Source organism: Hemicordylus capensis, chromosome 6, assembly GCF_027244095.1.
Source record: "Hemicordylus capensis ecotype Gifberg chromosome 6, rHemCap1.1.pri, whole genome shotgun sequence".
Lineage (NCBI taxonomy): Eukaryota > Metazoa > Chordata > Lepidosauria > Squamata > Cordylidae > Hemicordylus > Hemicordylus capensis.
The window spans coordinates 111,084,677-111,111,077 of NC_069662.1; the positions used below are offsets into that span (position 1 = coordinate 111,084,677).

Here is a 26,401-nt window from a genome sequence, read left to right on the forward strand (position 1 = left end):
AAGCTGTCCATGCTCCTTGTGGTGCAAGCACAATGCTTGTACAAGTGGCCCAAGTTTGCAAGAGACAGTGCAACTTTGAGCACCCATTCACCTACATGACTTGCTTGCATATGGGCATCCGTGTACGTTGTATCCTTGTATGTGCATCCAGTCTTAGTCTGGATGTCAGCCATTAGACTAATATGATTAAGCTCATCCACAGCTTTTTAAAAGCCGGGGCCACAATTCAGATTGGGACCCTTGTACAGAGCAGGGCAGTTGGAGCTTCTCCCCACTGTGCTGACTTCTTGCTGAAACCCCACTGCTAAAATTGCTACTTGATCTGCTGGGAGATAGTATATGGATTGTATAGAGATACTCTCTTCATACATAGCATAAAGGGTATTACTTTGCAGCACATTTTTCTCCCATGGATAAAAAAATAAGTCTGTAGGAATGCTGTGGAAGGTGTGGATCCTTCCCCCTTTCCTGCCAGAGTGGAATGCTGGCTCTTTTAGAGTACAGTGTCATGTTAGTGGCAGGGAGAGACTTGCTGTGCTCAGGTTAGTGTTTAAGCTGCACCAGAGAGCTAAGAAGAGGAGGAAAACAGAGCAAGTGTGCAGTAGGGGTGACTCACAAAGCCCCAACTTCTTTAGGTAGGTGGGTGGGTGTGCAATCTACCTCCCTCAGTCTGCGGCCAGGTTGCCACCTTTCCTTCACTTCACTTCAGCCGTATCTGCACCTACTCCCCCTAAGATTTTTTTCCTTTTAAAAAAAGTATTTAAAAAAACCAAAAACCATTTTAAAACACATGTGCACTCCCAAGTTTGGATCAGGAACTTCTTTGACCTCCTCCGACATGTCAGGACAGTTATGATGTTCCTGATCCAACATTGTACAGCCCCATCAGGCATATTCGCTGAATAATCCTTTCCTCTGCCTGCTAGCACATCTGCTTTGGGCATAGCATGTCTTCACTGAAGCAAAGCATTTAGCAAAGTCTCCCACAATATCTTTGTTGCTGAGCTGGTACAACATGGGCTAGATTGTGCTATTTTTAGGTGGATTCACAGATGCTATTCAGGGTCATGGGGACCATGGAGCGGGGGGGATCCTCAGCCGCCAGGGTCTAGGGGAGCCGCCAAGTCATCCCCTCACACATGGCAGCCCCTGCTCCCAAGTCCTGACCCACCTGCACCCAGGTGGTGAGTTCACCAGCTGGGAGCATGAAGCACGCCCCTTTCCTTCCCAATCAGTTTTTCATTGAAACACTAACTGGGTTGGGGCTTTTATGGGGGTGGGGGGACCAAGCCAGCCAGCATTTCAATGAAACACTGGCTGTAAAGAATTCCTAGTGTCCGCTCCTCTGAGTCCATGTAGGATGCAGGGGTGGTGGTCAGTGCCAGCACAGGGCTATTCAGCCCCGTTGCAGAGTTTCCCCACCACAGTGAGCGATTCAACAAACCACTGACTGAGGAGGGGAAACTTGGCAATAGGGCTGAATGGCCCCATCCGGGCAAAAATCACACCCCCTGCATCTGATGTGGATGCAGGCCGGTTCCATGGCCCCCCACGTGCCTGATACTATTGTTGGGTGGATTCAAAGCTAGTTGAACAATTCCTTAATGGCTCCACATCACCCTGAGGGGAAGTATCAAGTGGAGTACCACAGGGCTCTATTCTGAGCCCTGTGCTTTTCAACATTTTCATAAACAAGTTTGAAAAAGGGCTAGAGGAAATGCTTGCTAAATTGCGGATTATACAAAGCTGGGTGTGTGGGTGGGTGGGCAGGCAGGCAAACACCTCACAGAATCAAGATTTAATGTGATCTGGACAAGCTTGATTATTGGGTCAAATCCAACAAAGTTCAACAAAGACAAATATATAGTCCTGCATTTGTATAGTCCTGCATTATAAATGTATAGTGATGCACAAGTCAAGTTTATGGTGTTTGCCTCTTCAAACGAATGCCACCATGACATCTGTATAGGGTTATTGTCTTTTGCTATTATGTGTAAAAGAGTTCACAGAACAAAACTAATACAATTCTCTTGCTCACAATCTTTGGAACCAAGCCATTGACTTGGAAGTGAATTACAGGGATATAAAGTAAAGAATACGTGTGTTTTTAAAGTTGCAGCTTATATGGCTGACAAAGCAAAGAGAATGAGGGATTCCAATTTATGTTTGAAGCAGGATTAGAGCTAAAGTTTACAACTATTTTACCATGATGGAATCTATTGTGTAATTATCCCATTGACTCTTTGGACTAGTCCTATTTGATTTCAATAGGTCTCCTTCGAAATAAGTGGTTTATGGATTGTAGCTTTAATTCACATTAAGAACAGACAAGGGAATTCTTTTATAGCTCCCCCCCCCCCAATGAATAGTTCTGATAATGAAGGTGGGCAAAACATTTCCCTGGACTGCAATTACCTTTGGAAGGCAACATTATTTTTCACTCTTCATAATCTCCTCAAAGAGAGAAAGATGAGAAAGAATATACCATATAAAGTGGTATTTCATAAGTAAAGTTTAAACTGGGTTGTGTATTTTTCTTTTAACTGAGCAGTTCACACATTGGTTTTGTTAAAAGGTAGAAAGGACTGAAAGGGGTTCTTAGAATTAGTCAAAATAATTGATATTTGCTGTGGTATTTATGGCTCAAAGCCTCTCACTGCCTGGCTTCTGCTGACAGCAGCTATGAGGAAGGAAAGTGTTCACAAAAGGAAGCTGTCTATCTTTCTCTTCTGAATAGGGACTGAAGAACATTTTCACTGCCAGAATGAATGAGAGTATCATTACGTTTCTCTGAACAAGACGGAGAAGTGGACTGAATTACTGTGTCAAATCCCTTTACTGTGTACTTTCCACAACATGAATATGAGAGGAAGATGTAAAAACAAAAGAGCAAATATTGTTTGGCATAAACACCCTGTGATCATGAAGTGGTAATTTTAAAAACATTTTAAAATCTTGTGTTGAGACTTCCTATGAATGATCACTTCATATTCATGAACTTCTTCCTGAATACAAAAAGCATTGTTTATTAATGGTTAGCACGCGTGTGTATATAAATTAAAGCTATCACCAATCCTTACTGGGCCAGGTATATTTTGCCATAAAAGGTTGTTGATGCATATTTTCCATTCATAAATGATGCACATTTTTTTTTTAATGTGGAGAATTGGTTTCAAAATAGCAAATGAAATATCTTAAGTTTCTCTGAAAGCAGATTAAAAGTAGCCATGTTATAAGCCAAAAAATGGTTCCTGGGTTCACATAACATGTGCTTATTCAAAAATGACAATATGTGATTTTGAATCAAAGCAGGAACACTACAGTATAGGAGCTTGGTATGAGACAATTATGGATTAGACATTTTCCACATTTCGGTATTCCAAGTTCAAATTTCAAGCCTGTTATTCTTCATTTCCACAGCACTTTTATGGCACTAAACACTTTCACCTGCATTCTCACAATATAACATGTGAAATACATTATTATTTCTCTCCAATTTTACAGGTGAGGGAGTAAGGCTGAGAAATTGCAACATGCCAAACAGAATCCCTAGCTAAAGCAGGGGCAGGGGCTACGGTATTTTTGGAATATTGGCCATTCTGCCCCTCAGGCTCTCTCCTCCCTTCCCCCTCTGGCAAGCCACTGACCATTCCTGCTGTTGGTTCCACTCCTGACATTTGTGCACACCCACCACTCGCCCATCCACCTGGCTCCTGTCTACCCCTGCCTGCGAGCGTACCATCACCAAGAGCTGAAATGAGGGAGCAAGTGCTGGCAACAGGAATAGCAGCAAGGTGCCACCACAGGTGAGTGCCAAGGGTGGTACGTTCTGCATGCACCAGTGCATGAGACGACAAGGGCTTCATGCCACCAGAGGAGGACCACACACCGCCAGGAGGGTGAACACAGATCTCTTTGACGCTAGCTAAGCCAGTGAGCTAAAGGATCTTAGTTAAGTAACACAGATCTGCCAAGTTCATATATAACATTCCATATGCTAGGCTACAATGGCTTTTGAGAGTCAAACTTTGCTGTTTTCCAGATAATTACAAAATTTGGCATCATGCAGTAACATTACCTCCTGTGGTAGGCTATTAATATACACCTCTCTTGAGGTCGTTGCTATTAGACTGGGGCTAGTCACCTAGTATGGCTTCCACAGAGAATCCGCTTCTCATAGCAGCTCTTGTGAAGAGATTCCTAATGGCGTTTTGGCAGCAGAGGTGTGTGTGTTTCCAGTGTTGTGTGGAAAAGTATTGCCCCAGTCAAGTGTACACATACATGGCTTGCTTTCTGATAACAGCTGTCATATGTTTCGCTCCATTCTTATCTTCCTCAGTACTCAAAAGTTCAAATGTGACTTAAATGTAGGCTTGCTCGCTGCTTGCTGCTTGCTGAAGTCAGAAACCTACTGAAGACAAAAATGAGATCACGTTCAGTATTATAGGTGCTGTAATTGGACATAATTAGAAACTCTTTGCCTCACTTTGTGTCACCTTAACTGTGATCCTTTCAAACTGGCAAATTTGAGTTTGTAATGTTCTTCTACATTTCAAACTATTTTCTTCTAATCAAAGAAGCTCAGGGAAGAATATGAACATTTACTGTATGTTGTCATCTCAAGTTCAAAAATTGATCTCTCTCGCCGCTCTTTTCCCATTCTTCACAGCACACTGCGGCCTCTGTTTGATTAATGCTATTGTTGAATTTACTTCCATTAGCTCTAGAGAATGAGATTTCAAAAGGAGATTAAAACAGGAGAAGTCTTTCATTTAAATACAGTTTCTTGATCTACATTCCCAGTGGGGTTCATCCCTCAAAGATGGCTCTTACACATGTCAGGAACATGGGGTAGTATGGCATTAGAATAAAAGGAAAGAGAGGAGAGCTGGTCTAGAGAGGAGAGCTGGTCTTATGGTAGCAAGCATGACTTGTCCTCCTAGCTAAGCAGGGTCCATCCTGATTGTATTTGAATGGGAGATCACATATGATCACTGTAAGATATTCGCCCCAGGGGATGGAACCATCTAGGTTCCAAGTTCCCTCTCTCCAAGATAGGGCTGAGAGAGATTCCTGCCCGCAAGAAGAAGCCGCTTTCAGTCTATGTAGACAATACCAAGCTAGATAGACCAATGGTCTGACTCAGTATACAGCAGCTTCCTATGTTCCTATGAAAGAAAAACAGTATTTTAATTTCTGCTCCTTGTATTCTGTAGTGCTTCTTAGCTGATGAGTAACAGTTGTCATACTATGGATGTCAATAGATAGGATTAATTTTGAAATTAAAATAACTGTGCATTACCAAGTGGGTCTGTGGAAAACATTCACTAGATAAGTACACCTTGTCATCCCTTAATCATCCTGAAGCAGAGTCAATCTCATAAGGACGTATGGAAAGTCCTACTCTGATTAGAACAAAGACCTCTCTAGTCTAGCATCCTGTTTCTCACTATGACCAAACAGATGCCTCTGGGAACCTTATAATCAGGAGAAGAAGGCAATATCCTTCTCCTAACATTGCTCCCCTCTGAACATGGTAGTATCGTATTGCCAACATCTCTGGTAGCCTTTTTGTTCATACTATCACAACAGTCAAAAGTCATATGTGGATATTTTAGCCTACTTTCCTAAGGGAAGAAAGATTGTGAGATCAGTGTGTGTGTGTGTGTCCATGTGCTCCCCTCTGATAACTTTTGCATTTACAGTCTGATACAAACGAAATTCACAATATATAGAAGGGGATCCTAGAAGATGCTGATAGGGGCATTTTGTTTTTGCGGTGTTGTTTCAAAATGGGAGCCAAAGAATAGACAACACCCCTTTTGTAATCCATGTTCTGACAACTGGAAGCAAAGCAATTTCACAGCACTTGGAAGGAGGTCCTAGGTAAGAGTCACTATGTTAAAAGAAGTGAAAAGTATGCTCTTTTGTTCTACCTAGAACAGGGGCATAGCAAGGTTGGAGTGAGCCCAGAGACAAGATTTTTAAAGGTTTTGTAAATTGTGGACGATGCAAGTCATTTAATGGTACTAGAGAAAGTCATGCTGTTCTGGTAGCTCCAGGTCTTAACACTCACATCAGTTTCAGAGGATGAATACAACTGAAGGAAGCCCAGGCAGGTGCGTGGCTGGGGGAGTCAGTCATGTGACTTGCCTCTGGGGGGCTCCCAAGGCAGTGGGCCCCCAGACAACTGTCTTCCCTTGCCCTATTATAGTTACACCCCTTCTACTTGGTTTTTCTGGCATTTCCAATGAACATTTAAAAGGCAAAGATATAATTCTTATCTGCAATGAAGAGTAACTCTAGGATACGTTATCCGATATCAAAAAGATAAAAGCAATGTAAACATTTCAACATCCTCCCATAAGCATTCAGTTACAGAGTTAGAAGAAATGTACCCTTTTACCATACTTCAACTCAGCAACTGCCAAACTTTATTAATGGAGGCTTCCCTAAATTTAAGAGAAGCACAGCTTACCAATCAAAGTGACCAAAAAAAAAGAAAAGAAAAAAACCCAATGAGAAAGGTAGTTTTTTTTAATACCCCAGATATAAATCGGGCTACACTGTAACACTCAATGAAAAACTTGAATCATGTGTGAAGTGCTGCCCGATAGCTTGCAAGGACTTCAGGGTAAATCCAGCCAATATGTGAACACACATCCTTCATTCCAGAGGAGATGCAAACTAAAAGCCCTATGTGAAAAAGCTCCTGTTGGGTCTAGGAGGTTCAGTGTCTTGAAGCCTCCACAAGTGTCACTGGCATCCTAACTCTATATTATTTTACATAATATCCCAGCAAAACAGAGGTGATTCAGAGAAACCATAAACTGTTCAATTAGCAGCTGGAGAGCTCCAGCAGCAAAACTTGTATCATGCCTGTGTTCTTTTCTGCTGCAGAGTAGGTACAATCGATTTGTACAAATCGATTTGTACCTGAATCTAGCTGATTCAGGTGATTCAAAGAAAAAACAAATCACCCCTGTGGTCCATTGGCTAGATTCAGGTACAAATCGAATCATGCCTGATTCGATTCGAATTGATTCGAGTTTCGGATCCCTCCTATTAATTCCCCCAGATTGCCAGCATTCATTTTTTAAAAAGCTAGGCTGTAGCCCTTATGGAAGTGGAATTATGGAGCAAAATGTGTGGTCACTATTTTTCAAGTGTTTGGATTCTTTGGTGTATAATAACTTTCACTCAATGAATCCTTATGAGGATTCATTACACACCTTCATTTCTCCTATTCATTTTGACTGTCTTTTCGACAGCGCCAACTTTCAACTGCCAGGTGACAACTACACCCCACTCCCACCCACAAGTTTAAGTTAAGTTTACACATCTTTAAGGTTTTCCCCCATAAGGTATAATGGAGGTGTATCGCTTCACATCGGGGGGAAAGGGGTGGCTTAGAGTGGTGTGGGGTTGGTGGTAGTTCCCAAGGGGGGCAGGGAAGCTACCAGAATTTTTTCAAAGGATTTGGGCAGAGGGCTTATTTTTGGTGATTTGTTGAAGTTTACACATCTTTAAGGTTTTTCTCCATGGGAATAATGTAGGTTTCAGCAGCCCCATAACTGCAATTGGGGGGCGCTGGGGTGGCCCAGAGTGAGTGGCGGTGTAGTGAACAGAGGGTGCCAGCCACCCTCATGGGTTTATAACCCATGGGGTACAGGGTTCTGTTGTTTCTGAGGTGTTCTGAGTGTGGATTCTCTGATAGAAAATGAGAGTGGATTCATGGTTTGTATTGAAAATCTCACTTGCTACCAGAGAATCTACACTCAGAAATTCAACAATTCACCAAAAACCAGCCCTTTGCCCAATCCCTCTGCAATTTGGGTGGTAGCCTCCACCCATTAGGTACTATGACCCCACCCCATTCTTCTGCCCCATATCCCACTTTATGCCCCAAATCTGCCCCAAAGATACTGAAATTTCAAAAATTCACCAAAAATCAGCCCTTTGCCCAATTCCTCTGCAATTTGGGTGGTAGCCTCCACCCATTAGGCACTAGCACCCCACCCCACACTTTTGGCCCTGGGACCCATTTTTTGATCCAAATCAATTCAGATTCAGATTCGGATTAATTCATATCCAAATCGAATCTGGGGTGATTCGGATGGGTCAGATTTGGACCCAAAAACAAATCGGGGGTGTTTCTATTCAGATCCAAATTGAAACACCAAAAATCCGAATTGCACACCCCTGCTGCAGAGAACACAGCAGCTTTAAAGTGTGTTGTCAAGTTGATTTTGACTCCTGGTGCCCACAGAGCCCTGTGGTTGTCTTTCGTAGAATAAAGGAGGGGTTGACCATTGCCTCCTCCCGCACAGTATGAGATGATGCCTTTCAGCATCTTCCTATATCACTGCTGCCTGATAAAACTGTTTCCCATAGTCTGGGAAACATACCTGTGGTGATTCGAAACCAGCAACCTTCTGCTTGTTAGTCAAGCATTTCCCTGCAGCTTTGTGGGGAGCAAATTCAAGCAGTTTAAGGGAGAGGGTTATATCATCTCCCCCTCTAGCTTCTCTGCTTTGGTCAGCTTTGGAGCCCTCTGTGAGCACCTCTTAATTTTAAAAGAAAATTAAAAAGCTGATATAGTCATTCAAAGATGTCCAGAATCGTGTATGTTATGGCTGTTAAACTTTAGCATCACTGTTCTTAGGTGTGTACAGCCAATTACATAAAATGTGTGGTCGCTGTGGAAAAGAGCAGAATTATGTGCACACACTTGCCATTTGGGGCAACCAGGGGATTAGCTATAATTGAACTGGGAAGGAGAAATGTCCCTGGGCCCCTGAGAGTGGGGGCTGTTGGCTGGGTGACAGCTTGCTCTTTGCTCTCCTCCTTCTGCCTCTCTGAAGTAGGGATGTGCACAAAACTGGTTTGGCTGGTTCAGTTTTGGCCTGGTCAAGTCGGACCCGGTTCGAGTTTGAACCGAACTGGTTCGACTGGCTAAGAGCTATACTGGTAAAGGGGGACTCAGTGAGGAGTCCCCTTTGCCAGTACAGGGTCAGTGGACTGCCTTAAGTATAGAAGAGGTGGGAAGGAAGTAAATCTGTACTCATAAGTACAAGCTGTGACTACAGCGGTGCCTCCCCCCACTGGCCTCCCCCTAAGTGTCCTGGGATGGCAGAAGCCCGATTCGGGCCTTGACCTCCACGGATGCACACAGGCCATTTGTGTGACCACACGGTTTGTATGTTCACACAAATGGCCTCTGTGCATGTGTGGAGGTCAGTAAAATGGCCCCCACGCATGCACAGGGGCTTGAACTGGGCTGCCACCACCCCAGGCTACTCAGGGGGAGCCGGCAGGTGTGGGGTGAGCTGCTGACCCTGCCGCACTCCCACAGCCACTGCCATAGCCATGTCTTGTACTTGTGAGTAGAGATTTACTCTCCGCCCACCTCCTCTATACTTAGGACAGCCTCCTGCCCCTGTACTGGTAAAGGGGAATCCTCACCGGATTACCCTTTACCAGTATAGCTCCGAACTGGCTCAGTTTGACCCCGAACCCATTTAACCGAGCCAGTTCAACGTTGAACCTGGCTCGAAATGAGCTGGCTCGCACACCCCTACTCTGAAGGCAGTTGCAGGGGGACAGGAACACATCTTCACTTTTTGTCCCAAGGCACATTGCAATCTTGCTATGTCACATGCTTCATATAACATGTAATTTTAACCTAACACTACAGCAGCTGATATGTGATCTATGCTTGACAAGGGTGGGAGTTGACTAGCCCTCAAAGCCAAACTATGCAGTACATTAAGCCTAAAATTAAGAAATGGACTTAAAAACACAAAAGGCATCTACTCTAGGCGGGGAAGGCTACTGTGGATTAGGACCATGGCACACAAGCAGTTTAACACACAAGGAGCTTAGCCAATTTTTCCCCTGGGCTGTTTTCCAACCACAAATTTCCCGGTGAAGCAGGCCAGTTGCCCCGGAAGTGGCCACGACCTCTCGGCGGCATTCGATACCATCGACCATGGTATCCTTCTGGGCCGCCTCTCGAGTATGGGAATCGGAGGCACTGCGTTGCAGTGGTTCCGGTCCTTTCTTGAGGGGAGGGTCCAGAAGGTGGTGCTGGGGGACTACTGCTTGGCCCCGTGGCCGTTGGCCTGTGGGGTCCCGCAGGGATCGGTCTTGTCCCGCATGCTGTTTAACATCTACATGAAGCCGCTGGGAGAGGTCATCCGGGGATTTGGACTAAGTTGTCAGCAATATGCGGATGACACTCAGCTCTATCTCTCCTTGTCATCTGATCCTAGGGAGGCGGTGGATGTCCTGAATCGGGGGCTGGAGGCCGTGATGGGGTGGATGTGGGCTAACAAACTGAAATTGAATCCGGATAAGATGGAGGTACTGTAGGTCAGTAGGAGAGCCAATCGGGATGAGGAGATTTTACCGGTTCTGGATGGGGTTGCACTCCCCTTGAAGGAGCAAGTACGCAGCTTGGGGGTACTACTGGGCCCAGCTCTGCTTTTGGAAGCTCAGGTGGAGGCGGTGGCCAGGGGTGCCTTTGCACGGCTTCGGCTGGTGCACCAGCTGCGTCCCTTTCTTGAGAAGGCAGATCTGGCCACGGTTACCCACGCCTTAGTCACGTTGCGGCTGGATTACTGTAACGCGCTCTATGTGTGGCTGCCCTTGAAGAATATCCAGAAACTGCTGCTAGTGCAAAATGTGGCAGTGAGGGTGTTATCTGGAGCTGCCCATTGGGAACATATCACCCCCATTTTGAAAGAGCTGCACTGGCTGCCGGTTCGTTTCCGGGTCCAATTCAAGGTACTGGTTTTGACCTTTAAAGCCCTTAATGGTTTGGGCCCGGGGTATTTGAGGGACCACCTGCTCCCAAGGGTTGTTGCCCGCTTGACAAGGACATCTGAGGGGGCCCTGCTCCGGGTGCCGACAATGAGGGAGGTCCGGCTTTCGTGCACTCGGGACAGGGCCTTCTCTGTTGCTGCCCCTAGACTCTGGAATGCTCTCCCGGTGGCCATTCATTCCTCAGACTCCATCACGGCTTTTAGAAAGCTTTTAAAGACTTGGCTTTTTACCCAGGCTTTTACATGATCGTTTTTACTGCGGCTTCTCTGTGTTTTTATCTGTTATCTGTTTTTTTTGTTTTTATGCTTGTTTATATGTTTTTATTCTTGATGTTTTTATTGCTTGATGTTTTTACTGCTTTTATTGTATGTTTTAATTTTTGTAAACCACCTTGGGGTTTTCTTTTAACGAAAGGCGGTATAGAAATAAATAAATAAATAAATAAATAAATAAATAAATAAATAAATAAATATTTGCAGCAATCTCAAACTGCGTCATTCTCCATCTGTCCCTCCCATCAAGGTGCTTCTGGTGAAAAAAGGAACACTTCCATCTCTTAATTATCGGCTTACCATAAAGTATAGTTTGGCCCACAGAGGCAGTTCTGATTGTGCTGGGGTAAGATGAAGGCACAAAGACAATCTATCACAGGGAACTCAAGACTAGATAGAATGATAGAAGCTTCTTATTATGTGAATACTGTACGATCAGTGGGGAAAAGCTGAAGCCGATAAATTTATGACTTAGTAATTACCACTTGGTAATATAAATTGGCCTTTCATGGATAAAAAATTGCCCTAAGCAGTTGTAAAAACGAAACAGTTTGAGGAGAGAGAGAGCGAGAGAGAGAGAGAGAAAGAGAGAGCTCTGTAAAAAATGTGTTAGCTGTTAACTCCAAAGAGAGGTTAAGGAGAAACCATACCGGAACTTTGTAACCAGAAGGCGTCTCAAAGCTTAAAGAGGAATTCACTGTTCATCTGCATTCAAGTGATAGGAAACATCTTTGGAGTTTGGCACAAAGGAGGTTATTCTCTCTGTTTTACACAACATAATACACTATACTTAAACCTTTGGGAAGGAGGTTAAAGGAATACTGACAAATGGCTCTTCGTGCCATTTGGAATGAACATAAAGATGTCTCCTGGCATCTCTGTAGAGGAGATTTCCAGGTCTCCATATGGTTATTCTCCTGGCTGGAGTCTGGAGAGGACAGATGCACAACATATGGAAAATTATATTTAAAAAGAAGGACAATGAAAAAGGAAGCTCCAAGAATCACTGATAATCAGTACTATGTAAATGTGCTGTTATGCTTCTAGAAATATGAAGCCTTAACCTTCAATTTTGTAATTTGTAAAATAATAATGGCTGCCTGCCGAAATAAATATGCTGCCAAAGTCCCACTGCTTCGCATATATTTGTCTATAAAGTGAGAGAGCGGCATTGCTGCTTGTGCTTTTATTTTCCCTCTCCAAGACTCAATGGAAGGAACGGAGATTGCATTTTCCATTCAAAGTACATTAAATCTTCACTTAGGGGATAGTATTGAACGGTCACAAGGAGGACAGCTTCTTGGAGAATGTCACTTCTTTATTGCCCCTTGACAATGAGGCTGTATTTGACAAGGGCACTTCATAGCAAAAATAGGTTTTCCAGCTAATAATAAGCTCCAGTAAATAGAACAACTGCAACCTTCCAAAGTTAGTTACCAGCACGCTTCATCTTCCACAGTCCTTCAGCCCAGGTATATCTGTGCAGCGAACCAGAGCTCTTGCGGAGCATCTGTGGATTTCAAGTGATCCCTAACCATTTCCAAACTGCAGAGCTAATTATAATCATGACAGGATTTCATGGACCTTTGCCTGAGAGGTGCTTAACAACATTTGTGAGCTGCTGAATTTCATCAAATTTGCAGAAGGATTAGAAGAAAATCTGCCATGCATTGCTGATCAGGATTCTATATGGTTAATTAAAGGTGCATCCAGGTCAACAGTTTCTCATATAAAGCGGCTATTTATAGGAGGAGGAAACATAATCCGAAACATACCCCATGACCCGTCACTGTTACCACTCCACTTCCCAGTTTTAGCATGCAAAATCTTGCACCACATTAAAGCAATTGCATGATTAGGTGCTCTTCCTGGCCATTATACTATCCCCTCCACTTTTATTGGCAAGACTCCATCTGCTTTCACTTGCTAGCTAAAGTCAAAATCCTGCATACTTCACAATCCCATCCAAAGAGTACAGCATTTCTGGCCGGCATGCATGTTTCTTTGCTTTAATAACTTCCCTACAAAAGAGCAGTCCATCATGTACAGTAGATGGAGTAAAGGGATAAGCTGCTTAGTGAAGATGTCTCTGTTTTAATAGTGCATCGTCTGCTCAATGAACACATGGGCCTAGTTGCTGTTACTCAAGCTTTATTGAGAACACTATGCTGCATTCACCCAGACTCCTCCCTCAGCACTCTGATCTGGATCCTGTAGCTGTGCTTGCAGTCTCTCACCAAGTCAAACAATACTGTTGCTGCAGCTCCCTCTATTGGTAGGGAGGCTATCTAGCTTAACAATCTCTATATACTATTTACTTATTTCTACTGTTGTGTAAGACAAGAGGTACTGTTGGAGAAAAGAGTCTATTCCACAGCTCTGTCTTATGGAGGCCCAAATGGTCATGCTCTGTCTGCCATGAAGCCCTGTGTGTTGCTGCCCCTTGTGGTAGCCTGCCACATTACAGCAGATTCCGAGGCTACTGAAGCCCTGGACAAGCCCCGCCCTAAGGATTCACTCATTGGCCTTTTCCGACGTATGTCTTCAGCTAACTGAGGAAAGAGGCATTTTTCTAAAGTGGTGATTCTCTTTATTTAGCAGTGGGAGACAAACTGGCCCTTTCCAACCCCAGCATAGCGTCCCTTGTCCCCCCCGCGGCCCCCGCTCCCCTAAAGATTGTTTGTGAGCCCTTTTGGGACAATGAGCTTTACTTACTTATTGATTTATTTGTAAACTGCTTTGGGAATTTTAGTTGAAAAGTGGTATCTAAATGTTTGTTGTATTCATAAGAGGCTTCTTGGCAAGTCCTGCTGGTATCTCCTAGCCCAGAAATGGTAGCTTCACACTGACACCACACTTCCTCCTCCTCCTCTCCCTCTTGCTATTTTAAAAAGCAGGAAAAGAGGAGAAGATGAATTATGAAGGAGAGGAGAGTGTAGGCTAGAATGTGGAGATGCTGTGGTCCCCACTCCCCATTTCTACTTCTGGCCTCTTCCCTTTTTACAATAGTGCATGATAAAGAGGTGGGGCAGAGTCAGCCATCACATAAGAAAGAGAGTGAGGAAGAGAAGGTCGCGCTGCTGGGATGCTGCCAGGTAAGAGTATGTGCTGCCAGGCATGGACATCTACAGGACTTTTTCCAGGGTCAGGGACAAAGCCAGCACTTCAATACCCCTCTCCCTGGGAGTATGCCCCATTGAATTTAATAGGGACTGACTCAATCCAGGGGAAGCCACTGTACCTCTTGCCCCCCTCCCCAGATACCCATGCCACCAGGTAAGAGGACTGTTTGTTCATTCCTTTTGTTGTACTTTGTGAACATTTTTTTTTTGTTTAAAACCAGTATATACATATTCTAAACTAACAAACAAGTAGTTGGGGACATGAGCGAGATCAACCAGGGTGGGGGGGTGGGCAGGGGAAGCCAGGGTGATGTTTGGGAAGTTGGGATATAACATGACAATGCACAAGGTAGGGTAGAGCAAATGTGTTAGAGTAAAAGCTAACATAATTATTGTTATGTTTCTGTTTTAGGTGATGTTATAACATAACTTTAAAGCCGTAAACAGTTTGGGCCCTGGATACCTGAAGGACCACCTGCTCCCAAGGGATTCTGCCTGCCCAACAAAGTAATCAGAGGGGCCTTTCCTCCATGTGCTAATGTTGAGAGAGGTTAAATTGTTGTGTAGTGGAACAGGGCCTTCTCTGTTATTGCCCCCAGGCTCTAGAATGCTCTCCCAGTGAATGTCTGCTCTTTGACATCTGTGACTGCTTTTAAAAAACAACTGAAGACCTTTTTATTTGTTCAGGCTTTTACCCTTTAGAGGCTGCCAGGTCGCTCAGCTCTTTTTACTGTTTAACTGATTATAAGGTTTTAAATGTGATTTTTGTGGAGTTCTGTTGTATTTTAACTTTTGTAACCTGCCTTGGGAAGCCTTATGAAAGGTGATATAAAATAAATAAACAGGAACTATTTAAATGTAGTCAGTGATGCTGATGCCACCGCTAATATATACTTGCAATACCTGAGAGTCATACAGCACAATATAATGTACACACAGGGCACAGTGATGGAAATAATCACAATCATTTTTCATCACGACACATTAGAGCGCAGCAGTCCTTTTAAAAAGTCTACATAGATAGATCAAAACTGTCAAAAACGGTCATCGTTTGAAAGGTGAATTAATTGGGCTTATATAAAATGTAGGTTAATGCAATTGCCTCTCTTTCACTTTTAGAGAGCTAGATTTAGAGTAGACTGCAAGTAAAAGAACTCCGGTTAATTTCAGGCTAGTCTTTAATGAAGATTATTCTGCTTCACAAAACCACCTTCATTTAATTAGCTAATGCCTTGCCGGAGAAAGTGCCCCGCTTTAGAAGAGAAATTATGAGAATGGATATTGTTTGAAGTGCTTTTAGGACAAATTTGTAATGCGTGACTGTTCTTGAACTTTCACTGCACTTAAAAATACATTCATAATGCTGTGTCAGCAACCCAAAAAACAGAATAGAAGGTGTTTTACAAAAATAAAGCGGGGACATTCTGGGATGATTAAAATGTGTCCACAGATATTTTTATGTTGATTTTTATATGGAATCACAGCTTTTTGTTATGCAATATCACAATATCACAATTTCTAAATGGAGACAGCATGGTTTGGAATGCAACATTAGTATCTTGCAGCACAGTAATACAAGGTACTTTGAAAAAACAGCAACCGTTTTTCAGGAAATAGGCATCTTAGCCTCCTATGACAAGCCCATGCTCCAACATTCCTAAAATTTATTCATGATTCACCAGTTGAAATTTATTCATGATTCACCATGATTCACCAGTTGAAAAATTATTTCTATTTTGCCCACTCAAGACAAATCAAATCATTTTCTAAATCTTAGGGCTGTTACAAATTACAGCCACCATGTGGAGACTGCTTTCCAGTACTCCATGTGGTGCGTTAATATGGAACGGGCCATTTATATAGAGGAACTCACAAATAGGTCACTCAAGATTCCTCATGCCATTACAACTGGCCAAAAGTTAAGTCTGATAGAGTACAGAAGTTCCTAATCCACACTGTGATCTGCTGCATACAAACTGGTTGCTTGTTATAATATTTGTTATGTAAAACAATGTAAAGCTGTCTCTAAGGGCCAAACAACACGTAATAAGTATGATATTAGTGCTGCTGATTGCTTGGTTTTTTCAGCCAACTCGCATGCATGTGGGGGAGTAATCCATGTTGGAACCATGGCATGCATAGAGTTAACTCTTTGTCCCTGCTATGGTCCAGACAGCATGCTACACCATGCATGCTTTTTGTCCTGAAAAGAGAGTTTCCATTGTTGCCAACTGAGCTTTTCTTCAAAGACAAATAGCAGCCGTATGGGGGAAGGCATTATATGGATCAGACCCTGGTGGATGCAAAGATTTCACGCTTTCCCCACGGTGGTCCTGATCAGCTTTCTTCACATAAGGAAAAATCAAATATATCAGCTCTAGTTATGGCTTTTCTCTTATAGCAAAGTAACATTTTCAGTCTGTTTTCAGTAAATTCCACACAGAAGTCCAATATCATGTGTCAGTGTTGGGTTCTTCCAGTGGCCCAGTTCCATAGAGCTCCTACCATGAAGTGGCTTTAAAAAAACAGAAATTAACCACATGGTAAGAAAAGAAGAGGCTGCTTCAATTCATCCTGAGCAACTTCTAATATTGAGCAGAGAAAACTTGTGCATAGCGAAAACTTCAATCTGAACAAACTGTCTAGAAGTTTAAATGGGCAACAGTATCATAACCCTGAAGTCTATCACCAGTTTAAAAAGTGTATCCCCATTTCCAATGACAATGATAGGGCTATAATAAAATTTATTCTGATCCACAAACTCCTGGTATGAATGCATGACATCATAATATCTGGAACGGAATGGGTTGACCCCATGGCTCATTGTGGAGTCCTCATGAGTCAATAGTCCCATTCACTCGTTATGTTTAACAGTTATACAAGAATACAGTGTACATAGATAAAGAATTGTAAACAGGTACAGTTATTCACACATTATGTTGAACACAAGTAGAGAAGTATGCTTTCTGTCTGTACCATCATTTGTGGGAACTGTATCCAAGTCCCACATCTGGTGGGCCACTGTGTGAAACAGGATGCTGGACTAGATAGGCCTTGTGCCTGATCCAGCAGGGCTTTTCTCTTATGTTCAGGTTCCATTTTAAAATTAATGCAGGTACAGTCATTCACACAAACACATGTACAAGTGTGTGGACATCTGTACACTCATATGATGTAATATCTGAATAGAGCTATTGATTTCATGATTTCCAGTATACCATGTTGCGCACATGTACAGCCTTCTTGATCTCAAGAGCATGTTTTTAGGATAAGCATTAAAAATCGGGATTGGACAATGGGGAAATGGCTAAAGTTAATGGTATGGGGTCAGGATATAAGATTTCGGAATGATATCTGAACACTGTTTTGAAGATGTTCACTGGGGATGTGCAGAATTTGGGTTCTCTCCAGGGTTAGAGCACATACTGAGACTGAGGGCCTGCTATTATTTACTCATTCATTGAAATCATTTAAATTCAACTCTTCCAACTTGAAAGAAGGTGCCCAAGACAGCTAACAATCCACAAAATCATAAACATACATATGCATAATAAAATCAAATCTAGCATAACATCAATGACAGCCATAAACAAATGTGGAAGCAAAATAAAAACAATCCACAACAATATAAAATGCTCAGACCTCATCCTCTTTAAAAGTTGTCTGGGAAAGGACTCTTTTAAGCTGCCTGTACCAGTTCTAGCTCACCCATTTTGCAGTTTGTTTGCTACTCCCCCCCCCCGTCCAACCTATCTATGGCCAAATACCAACCACTGGGCTAATTACTTAGTCCAAATATATTAGCTGTGTCAACATCAGCAGGCAACAGGGGCGTAACTATAATAGGGTAAGGGGAGACAGTAGTCTGGGGGCCCACTGCCTGGGGGGGGCCAGAGGCAAGTCACATGACTGACTCCCCCAGCTGTGCACCCGCCCAGGCTTCCTTTAGTTGTATTCATCCTCCAAAACTGATGTGAGTGTTAAGACCTGGAGCTACCAGAACAGCATGTCTTTCTCTAGTACCATTAAATGACTTGCATTATCCACAATTTACAAAACCTTTTTAAAAATAATTTAGGATGATGTTCTATTGTGGCACATAGGGTTTATATATATAATTTTACTATGCTTTTTGTTACCACTGTTCAGGCTCATTTAAGATTTCTTTACTTCATGAGCTAAGCTTCAGTGAGGGGGGGCATTTTAAAATCTTGTCTCTGGGCCCACTACAACCTTGCTACGCCCCTGGCAGGCATGGAGGCCATGTGCATGCCGGCGTCGCATGAGCTCAGCTGGGAGATGTCCCACTGGTGTGTGATCATAGCTGGTGGGAGCACGGCTGAACTTCCTGTGGAGGAGAGTGAAGGAGCAGATCTGGACCTGCTCTCCTCCCTGTTAAAGGTGTGGAGGATGTGCAGCGATTAGGTGCTCAAATTGCGTTTTGTGCACATCCCTACCCCAGCCTACCGAGCTACTTAGCATCTCTTCTGCAAGGTAGAATTTACCTTGGTGTATCTTCTGCAGATAATTTATTCCTCACTTCCTGTTAATGCTACTGTAACTTTGGAATACTTTTTTCTAGACTATCAACAGAGCCTTAATATCAGAGGATCCCTATTTAAGAGATTTAACTAAGGCCTCAATCAAGATGTTGGCAGAACTAAGCATTGAACACAGATGGCCTGAGTCCTACCCACCCAAATTCTGTCTTTTGAAGACAAGGTTAACATTTGTTTTCCACAACATTTGTGACTAAAAAGTGTACCAGCTGAAGGGTTTGCTGCAAATAAATGGAATGGAAAATACCAAACATCTGTTCATTTATTTTAAATGTATAATTTATTGTGCCAGTAAAAATAATATTACACACAAAGTTTTCAAGTTTTTAATAGTTAAGTAACCAACTTTATTAAGACTTCAGTATTTTCAGCTGCATTTTATTATTTCTGCAGTGTGTTATTATTTAGGAGCAAAATGAAGCCCAAGCGGCGGAACACATATCCAGAATGAAACCCATACAAGAATTTGGGGGAAAGGATGAACCAGGACATCTTCAAAGTTTACCAGCCATTTCCACACCAATAGCACATGCTCGAATACAGTGCTCTGGCCACTATACATTGCTTAGGTATTCTGATGTCTTGGTATGAAAATATGCCATACTGACTATGTCCAAATAAATAAAATAACCTTACGTATTTAGGATTCTTTGATTTTGCATGAAGTAATGCACAGTATTTGTCTCAACAGGCTGGTTTGAAGGTAGTGTTTTAGCCACACATTGAAGGGATAAAAGACCAATTTTGGCTCACCTGTGTTGGATTCCGGCTTCCATCCTGCTCTGCTGTGATGGACATAAGGGCGTTGAGAGCTAGAGTCCAGCCACAGCTGGCAAGCCTCAGGATGGTCACTCCACCCCTGACCTGGGGCATAGCTGTCCAACTTTGGTCCTCCTGCAGGTGTTGGGACTCCAAATCCCATCATGCACTGCAGTGATGTATGATAGGGTGATGGGTGTCGGAGTCCAGCCATAGCTGATGAGCCTCAGGACCCACTCTCGACCTGGAGCATGGTTGCCCAATTTTGGCCCATCTGCAGGTGTACTCTAAATCCCATCATGCCCTGTGTGATGGATGATAGGGCAATGGGTATCAGAGTCCAGCCACAGTTGGCAAGCCTCAGGATCCATCCCTGACTTGGAGCATTGCTGCATAACTTTGTCCCTCCTGCAGGTGTTGGACTCTGACTCCCATCATGGCATGCTGCAATTGACAATAGGGTGGTGGGCATTGGAGTCCCACCACAGCTGAGGACCCACAGGGAAACAATAAAATTTTAGAGTCATAAGGTACCAATCTCTTTGTATAAATCTGAGCGTGGCCACACTACGGTCTTCAGAGCAGTGGGGAAAGAACCCATATCCAATTCTCCTTCTAAACCACTAAGCTAACCAAGCGGCTTTGTGCCAATCCTATGTTCAGATAAATAAAAGAGAAACAAAATATTTAACTCCCATACCTTAAAACAACCTTTCTGCCTTTTTCAGAGAAGACATGACTCTACCTCCCCTATTGAGAGACACTAATTCCTGGTGCTAAGCTGGTAATTGCTGGTAATAACCAGCATCCCCATTCATCTTTAACCTTTCACAGAACCATCATGGTGCCCTGAGGCAACAGGATTTTACAAATTCAAGTGTTGGCCGTCTTTGAGAACATCCATGGTTGAGAATTTACGGATGCAGTTTTATTCTTTTAGCAGTTCTTTCCTGCTGCAGGTGCAGAATATTCAGGGGAGGGGGGGAACTGAATTGTGGAATATTCCTTCCCAAGTCTAGGATGGCTGTGTCTGCCAGCTCTCCTTTAGCCTCTCTTGTCCTAACCTACTCTCTTGGGTACGTCAGTCAATTCTTTCAGTATCGATTCCTTTGATATAGAATCAAGGACTGGATTGACCACCTTGCTTGTTTGATATTTTATTTCCAACGCTGCTAACAAGGACTGGAGAGGATGTGGAAGAATCGTATTCATGGTCTAAGATGAAGAACCTTTGTGTGTGTCTGAAGAATCCCCTCAGGGAAGCCCAGGAGCAATACTGAGAGGCACCTCTGCTGCATAGATACAGGATGTTGCTAGAAAGCAGAAAAGTTAAGCAGAGGTGGAGGCGGTAGTTGGGGTGGGGGAGCCAAGGAAGGCTTTCCCCAGAACATTCAGTCTCCCATGTATCTCCATCTCCTCCCTATCTGCTGCCCTGGATGTCAGTAAAAAAAGGAGTCTGATACAGATTATACCAACGTTCTGTCAAAAAACAAAACAATACCGCCCAAACCCTCCCAGCAACCTAATTCATAACTTGCTTATACAGAACACACACCTGGCAAGAAGTGGGGTACTGCTTGGTGTGGGGCTGAGAGGTGGGCCTTTTGTTTTAAACTTTAAAAAAGTTCCATAAAGTATAAAAGGAGAAACAAAGCCTATCCCAGTGGCTGCCATGCCGCCCCCACTCCCCCCCGCCGCACAATGCCCTGATATTACCCATTCACATGTTATGTTCGCCCTGAGCCTTTTCGGAAGGGCGGTATAAAAATTGAATGAATGAATGAATAAATAAATAAATAAATGTTCAACACTCATGCAATGAGTGTACAGTGACAGGTACAGTTCTGTACTCAGGTACAGCCATTCACATGTTAAGTTGAATGCTGGTACAAAAGTGTAATTCCTATCTATATCATGCATTTGAAGGGCCTGTATCCAGGTTCACTTTTAAAATGAACACAGGTACAGTCATTTACACAAACACGTGTATAAGTGTACAGACATCTGTGCCCTTGTACAGATGCATTTCTGAATTGGGCTCTGTCAGTCTTGTTCATTGTGGGGCAAAAAATGCAAGACACCAGACATACACAGTGATTACTGTATTTTTCCTTACACTGTCCCAGACCAACACAATGCCAGGGTATTGTGAAAAAGTGTATATTCTGGCCTCCAGCAGCAGCTACCACTAAGAATGCTGACCTCCTTTTACACTTTAGAAGCAGTTTTTAAAAGTCTTCTTTCAGCCTTGCTACAAGGTGGTTCCACCCTCAGTCCCTTTGTTATGAAAACAAATAGAAGCTATTCTCACAAGCAGCAAGAACTGGGCTAGGGAGACCCAGCCCAGTTTTTGTGGCAGGTAAAAACCTCTGAGAGCCAAGTGGTTTCCAGCAGCGGTGTGGCGGCCAGCCCTCTCAGGTAGCCTGCCACTTAACCCAGGGTTTGGGTGCAAGCATGCCCAAAGTTCAGGCTAAGTGATTGTGTGTCTGCCGTGGCTGCTTGCAGCCATGGTGGATGCATTCAGAGGGAGGGGGGTTCCCAGTAATGCACCATGCACTTGCACAGTGCATTATTTAGGCTCTGGGGGCGGGGCACTGAGCAGCGGCACTTTCCTGAGCCTGACCCCCGGAGCATCCGGGCAAGGCATGGCGAAGCACGGTTAGCCTGCAGGAGAGCCACCACTCATCTGCGTGGGTGATCTGACCGCCCAACGAGATCCTTCTGATCGTCTGCGGGGAGGTAAGCACTTTTGGGCTCACTCCTCGCAAAAGAGGGTAGCCCTTCTCACCGATCATGAGAAGGGCTTCCTTGTGTTTAAACCTCTGAACAAAGACACAGCAAGTCAATCTGTACTACCCAATGGAATGTACCCAGGAAATTAAGTCACACTTGGTCTCCATGTGGAGGCCAATGCTTCATTGCCAGAATGTTGCTGTTGTCACTTTAGTTATCTATGACTTGGTCTAGGTAGCCAGCAAGCAGCAATCCAAAACAAAAACAGAACTTAAATTTTGTCTCAGCAATTCGTATCTTTAACTTCTGTTTCAAAACACAATATAAACACTCTCAGCCTTTCACCTTTAAAGAACAACTTGGAAGCATCCACAAGGAACTGAGTATGAAGTACTAGTCTGTATAAGTAAAGTCATAGATTAACTGGTAAAGTGTGTTTCTGCATAATAAGATTCTTGATTAAATTTAATTGGATTTCTGAAAAAGTTCTAATCATTCATCCTCTCAAGGCATCTCCATCTTGTGATATTTCTCACAGGCAAAAATACCTTGGGATTAGTTAAACTTCTATAACTTTGAAAGAGAACTCTAAAAAAAGGTTCTCTAAAAGTTCTGTCTTCCTCAGAATTTCCACAGACACAACTTCTTCGACCACAGCATTGCAGTTGGAAGAAAACGCCATAGGATTGCTTCTGATTGGAGAAATCCAAATTATTTCTATTTCCTGTTTTCTCTGGGATAGGTTTTGTTTTTTAAAATAAAAAGCTAGTTAATTCTGTGACCATTTATTTTCATCCTTTGTTGACACAAAGGATGTCAAAGGACATTGACACAAAGGATGTTTTAAAGGCTTAAGGTCAACACAGCAGAAGACCTCATAGAACAATAATACTGAGAGCTATTTGTAGTGACATTCACAAATTAGTTTTGTTTCATACATAATAAATATACAAAACTTTTCAAAGGAAGCACTAACCCTATCCCAAATCCACACCTGCAAGAGTCTGTAATTAATTTTCTATGGACTGGAAGCTGTACAGATGGCTGAAACAGCCACTATTTATAGACAAAGTAATTACTTCTTCTAGTACAACTTATTCCCAGTCAACAATTAATAGTTTAGGTTGAACTCTATATTCCCTTCAGATGCCATTAATTCCAATGGAAGCTAATGACAGTTTTGTCATTGACTTTCAATGGACTAAGCACATGCCCCTTTGGCCAAGAACCAATTATCATAACTAGGCTACGATCTTTTTCCATTTTATTCTTAGCTGAAGACATTTGGCTTGGGAATTGTTTTATTTGGTTGCAGGTTGTTCACTAGGTGCATCTGTTGTTCTGAATAGTCTCTCTTTGAAATTTACTGTTTGAACTATGAACAAAAAGGTCCCATGATGGTCTTCTGTAGGGCATTGTGTTGGAACTCCCATTCTTGGTGCAAAGATTAGCTGCCCCAATGCAGTAGCTCACAGAACCACAGCATACAAGAGTGCTTTGCAATGATGTCCTCAGATTTTGGGGGAGATTCAGCCTATGTTACTCACACCTAAACACCATTGAAAGAAATGAGACCTGACATTAATAAGTCCCATTAATTTCTATGAGACTATAGCCCTATTCAAAATGCATGTGTGCAGTGTGCAATCTGTATGTGTTTCATGCATGTTTCATGTGTTTCATGCATATCTGTACCATGCATTTGAGGGACCTGTAGCCAGGTTCACTCTTCATTCATACAAAAACATATGGATGGGTATATACAACTGAATGCATCACCTCATAATGTCTGAATAGGGCATTAGTTTATTTAGGAGTTTTTATTATTTTGGATAAGCCACCTAATGACACAGCAGGGAAATGACTTGTCTAGGGAGCAAGAGGTTGTTAGTTCAAATCCCCACTGGTATGTTTCCCAGACTATGGGAAAACACCTATATCGGGCAGCAGTGATATAGGAATGCTGAAAGACATCATCTCATACTGCGTGGGAGGAGGCAATGGTAAACCCCTCCTGTATTCTACCAAAGACAACCACATGGCTCTGTGGTCACCAGGAGTCGACACCAACTCAACTGCACAATCTTTCCTTTCCTTTATTATTTAGGATAGTTCAAGGGAGGGTTTTTTGAGAACGGGAGAGGTGATGATGTTTTGAACTTGGTAAGGAGGAAAACTAAATAGACTGGATCCTGCCCTTCGTAATATATGAACAAACCTGAACCACTTTGGGGTTAAAATGTAGATGATAATTTTTTTAAAAAAAATCAGTGCTGGTCTCCAAGCGGCCAACTAATACAAAAATTAATCTGCTATTCTTCTCAAAAAGACATTTTGTTGATTATTAATAAAGCCAAATGAACAGTTTCTCCAAAGTCAAAAGACATTTGGGAATTAATGATATAGCAATTTCCCAGACAAAAGAGTTTTATCAGTAAGTCCCAAATAACATTTTATGGTCTGAAAAAGACTGACATTTATTCATTGATAACCAACAAAATCTGTGTACAGAGAGCCTAAATTTGAACAGATGACAGTTAAGAACATAAAAACAGCCCTGCTGGATTAGACCCAAGGCCTTTCTGGTCCAACATCCTGTTTCCCACAGTGGCCCACCAGATGATTTTGAGAAGCCCACAGGCAAGAGGTAAGGGCATGCCCTCTCTGCTGCTGTTGCTTCCCTGCAACTATACTTAGAGGAATCTTGCCTCTGAGGCTGGAGGTGGCCTATACTCATCAGACTAGTAGTCATCAATAAAGCAAAGAGACCTGCCAGAAGCAAGTGGGAAGGTAACAGGGAGAGCAGGGCCATTCCATCTGCCTTGCTGGGACTCACCATCTAGCCCCTCTGCCTCCTGTGGACATTCCAGCACAGACGGAGTGCCTCCCAGATTGCAGAGCTCTACCACCTGCTGCCTGTCCTGGGAGCTGCTCGTGAGAGGGGTGGCTTCTGGGGCTTGCAAGCTTAAAAGCAAGGAGGCTCGCCAAAGGCATAGCGGTCGGCGAGGCCGTCAGGCTGCCGGTAGGCGACTGCCAAAGCCGGCCGCCAAAAGGGGCTGGCCTTTGCTGCTGGGCCTTCAGGGTGGGACTGAGGGCTGGGGGGTTGGGTTGGGTTGGGCCAGGCTTTTTGCAGACATGTGTTTGGGCTTTCTTGAGTGGGATTGTACTGGGAGTGTGCCTGGCAGTTTGGGGGCAACTATTACTGTAGTGATGAGGAATAGAAGAATTGGAGCTGACAGCGCAGCTGACCGTTATAGGGGACGGGAAAATCAGTAATTTAGTAACTGTTTCCACTTCCAACTGCTCTGTCAACTCTCAGGCCTTGGGGAGCAGCTCCAATGACACACAAAATCTAGCCTTGCTCCTCTGCAATACCAGGTCAGTTCAGAATAAGACCAAAATTGTCCATGATTTGATCGTGGATGAGGGAGCTGACCTGGCATGTATAACTGAGACTTGGTTGGGGGAGGCGAGTGGTCCGGTGTGGGCTCAGCTTCTCCCACCAGGTTACTCTGTCATGGAGCAGGCCAGGGGAAGTGGGCTGGGGGTGGGGTGGATTGGCTGTGGTCCATAAGAATACAATTTCCCTTACCAGGGCCCTTGTGAGACAGCTGACTTATACTGAGTGCATATTTTTGAGGCTGGGAACTAGGGATAGATTGTGGATTCTGTTGGTGTACCATCCACTCCGCTGCCCAACTGACTCCCTAACTGAGCTGACGGAGCTGGTCGCGGAGTTGGTGTTGAAGTCTCCTAGACTTTCGGTGCTGGGGGACTTCAATATCCACTTTGGGGCTGGCTTGTCTGGTGCGGCTCAGGAGTTCATAGCAGCCATGACAACTATGGGCCTATCTCAATTAGTTTCTGAACCAACTCATATTGCCGGCCATGCACTCGATTTGGTATTTTGTTCGGATCAGGGGGGTGTTCCGTGCGTGGGGGATCCAGTGGTTTCCCTATTGTCATGGATGGAGCACTACCTGGTTAAGGTTGGTTTCACAGCCGCAATCCACCCCTGCAGGGGTGGTGGACCTATTAGGATGGTCCGTCCAAAAAGGCTGCTGAACCCAGTAGGATTTCAAAAGGCCTTGGAGGATTTTGATGTTGGTGCGGCTGGTGATTCTGTCGA

The 26,401-nt window shown here is 43.6% G+C and overlaps 2 long non-coding RNA genes across 2 annotated transcripts in view; one reads left to right on the plus strand and one right to left on the minus strand.

Annotated features, from left to right (window-relative positions):
- Positions 1–3,075: 3,075 nt before the first annotated feature.
- LOC128331474 (uncharacterized) overlaps positions 3,076–26,401 on the minus strand; it is a 38,317-nt gene continuing 14,991 nt past the window's right edge. The window contains exons 2-3 of the long non-coding RNA XR_008310319.1: positions 4,497–4,723; positions 3,076–4,411 (exon numbers count right to left, since the gene is read on the minus strand). This is a non-coding gene — a long non-coding RNA (uncharacterized LOC128331474). The remainder of the gene's footprint in view (positions 4,412–4,496; positions 4,724–26,401) is intronic.
- On the plus strand, positions 13,676–19,117 carry LOC128331471 (uncharacterized). The gene is made up of 3 exons (XR_008310315.1): positions 13,676–14,194; positions 14,634–14,728; positions 18,804–19,117. It is a non-coding gene; the product is annotated as an uncharacterized LOC128331471 (long non-coding RNA).